The following is a 3,128-nucleotide window of genomic DNA, read 5'->3' as shown; positions in this document are numbered from 1 at the left end:
TTATTAATATGACGACTAAAAACCACTCTCAAGACTTTGGTGACTTTTATGTCTTCTCCTTTTACCTCTACTAAAGTGTTAGTCTTAGTTTAGTTTAATTTCGGTTTTTCAAACATTTTATTTTAAAGCAAATTTTTGTTAAAGATTATTTATATCCAACTCTATAACTCGCTTATGGTTGGTCCTACAAAAAAACGCAAATAACTATTTTGTAGGAAATTTTATCAGCTTTAATTTTGAAAAAAAGATAAAAATTGATAGGAGTAACTGTTTTCGAGATATAAGCAAGAAACCAAAAAACTGTTACCTTAATTAAGCGTTTGCATATAAGCAAATTTAGTACTATTAGTATTATTATTATTAATGTTATTGTTATTAATATGACGACTAAAGACGTCTCTGAAACATTTAGTGACTTTTATGTCTTCTCCTTTTTCCTCTACTAAAGTGTTAGACACAATTAATTTAGTTTAATTCCGGTTTTTCAAGCATTTTATTTTAAAGCAAATTTTTGTTAAATATTATTTATATCCAACTCTATTATTATTATTATTATTATTATTATTATTATTATTAACATAGATTCTTTGCTGAGGTTAACACCTTTATAGCAAAATATCAAGAAATACGGTTTCGTGTTAAATAAAACACCATTGAATAATGAAAAATGAAATACAATTTTAATCTACAGTTAAATTAGTTAATTAATAAAGGTTAATGTTAATTATTGTAATGTGTCATATTGATTCTTGAAGGAAGAAACAGTAACAGCTGCAACAACGTTATCAGGCAAGCCATTCCATATATCAAATGCACGATTTGTCAAATAATTCTTTCTAACGGTAGTCTTAAATGGTTCTTTTTTCAGCTTATAAGAATGACCTCTAAGTCTGTCATGATATTGAATTTGCAAGAAATTGCGTGTTACTCCAGGAAATAAACCATGAGTAAGCCGAAAAATTTGAATTGCATCTGCCCTGTTTTGACGAGCACGTAGATCTGGTATTTTGAGTATTTCAAGACGTTGTTCATATGAAACTTGTCTTAAACAGTGTGTCCATCTAGTTACCAGGTGCTGAGTTCTTTCCAGCAAATCAATATCCTTTAACAAATAAGGTCTCCAGACTGGAATGGCAAATTCCAAATGCGGCCTTATGTAAGTGATGTACACCTTTGAAATAAAACTGACTGAAGGATTTGGAAAAACATGCTTTAGCAAATAAAACATTTTACGCGCTCGACCCACTGATGCTAGACATTGCTCTGACCATCCTAACTTATCATTTACAATGACCCCTAGATCTTTGGTTGAGGTTTTTACACTCAGGAGTGTGCCATTTATATGGTAAAGGTACTTTGGGTTGTTGTGGCCACACTGAAGTACACAGCATTTTGCAATATTTAGTGGTATTTGCCACTTCTCGCTCCATTGGAAGATTAAATTAAGTTGGTCTTGCAAGTCCGTGACAAGTGGGTTAGCAAATAACTTAATATCATCCGCATATGCTGAATAGCTGTCCAGTGAAAACAATAAATCTGCTGTATATAACAAGAATAAAATTGGTCCAAGAACTGATCCCTGTGGGACCCCACTTAATACTGGTTTAGAGTACGAAAATTTACCACAGACTTTTACACAATAGTTTCGAATTGATAGAAACGCTCGGATCCAATCAAGCAAATTTCCTGTTACACCATAGGACTCCAGTTTTGCTAACAAGAGATTGTGAGGGACTTTATCAAAGGCTTTACTAAAATCAAGGTAAATTATGTCTACAGGTTGGTTAGTGTCTAACATTTTTGTCCATAGATTTTTGCAGAATAGCAAATTTGTGACAACTGACCTACCTGGTAAAAAGCCGTGCTGATGCTCAGGTATTAAATTATTTTTTCTCATGTAAGTTAATAGTTCCTTGACTATAACTTTTTCCATAATTTTACAGCATGTCGACGTGAGACTTACAGGTCTATAGTTAGCAGGATCAAGTTTATCTCCTGACTTGTACAAAGGCGTGATTGTTGCTTGCAACCACTCGTAGGGCAAAGTGCCTTGTAAGAATGATTTTGTCATCATTTTGGCAAGTGGGCCCGAGAACGAAGTAGCACAAGTTCTCAGGAGTTTGGGAGGTATCTGATCCGGACCTGGAGCTGTATTTAATTTAATGGCACAGAGTTGGCTTTTTACCAGATCCGGAGTAAAATTAATATAAGACAACCCACTAAATGTACTTGTAGGCATAAATGACGGTATATTATTATTAATGTTTAAATTATAGGTAGCAGCAAAACTGTCCGCTAAAGTGTTTGCAGTTTCTGTATGATCGGAGCAGAGTAGACCTGAAGCATTTCGTACTAAAGGGACCGACACACGACTAGAGATAAATTTACGTACATGGGAATAAAATAGTTTTGGTTTATTTAATATAGAATTTTCATAATTACACCTGGCTATTTGTAAATCAGATTTTAGTTGGTTAGAAAATCTTTTATAAGCAGAAAAATTATCTTCAGTAGGCTTCCTTTTAAATTTTTTCCATAATTTAGCTTTGTATTTTATTTTGTCAAGCATGTGTTGATTTATCCACGGTTTATCTTTTCTCAGTCGGTTTGTAAACAGTCTGGAATTTGTTGTAATGCAAGTTTGTAAAATCGATTTAAAATGTTTCCATTGTTCTTCCGCATTTAGTGAATCTAAACCATTCCAGTCGTAAGTCAAGAGACTTTCGTCTATGCGAGTGTAGTCAACAATTGATGTTGTTTTAATTCTTGCATTTGGCTCTGAATATATCATAATTTGTAACTCAATTTCGATTTTTGAATGATCAGATGTACCTACAGGATTCGAAACGTTTAAAGACGATACAAGGTTAACGTCAGACAAAATTAACAAATCAAGTAATGAAGGACGTTGTTGGGATCTAAATCGTGTAGGTTCAGTGACTATTTGTGACAAATTATTCTCCAAGAGCAATTCAGAAAATTGTTTTTCGATGATTGTTTGACCTGTTGTGTTTTTAGCAGACCAGTCTATACATGGAAAATTGAAATCTCCCATGATAATTAAGTTAGGATACTGATTAATAGTTGATTGTATGGTATTAAATAGATTTTTATCATATAACTATAAC

The 3,128-nt window shown here is 32.8% G+C and overlaps 1 long non-coding RNA gene across 1 annotated transcript; it reads left to right on the top strand.

The window, feature by feature from the left end:
* Positions 1-1,960: 1,960 nt before the first annotated feature.
* On the top strand, positions 1,961-2,805 carry LOC135266320 (uncharacterized). Its single transcript, XR_010334277.1, has 2 exons — positions 1,961-2,225; positions 2,277-2,805. It is a non-coding gene; the product is annotated as an uncharacterized LOC135266320 (long non-coding RNA).
* Positions 2,806-3,128: the final 323 nt, after the last annotated feature.

Source organism: Tribolium castaneum, chromosome 5 (assembly GCF_031307605.1).
Source record: "Tribolium castaneum strain GA2 chromosome 5, icTriCast1.1, whole genome shotgun sequence".
NCBI classification, from domain to species: domain Eukaryota; kingdom Metazoa; phylum Arthropoda; class Insecta; order Coleoptera; family Tenebrionidae; genus Tribolium; species Tribolium castaneum.
The sequence above is the reverse complement of the archived record's forward strand: the minus strand, read 5'-3'. Positions and strand labels throughout refer to the sequence as shown.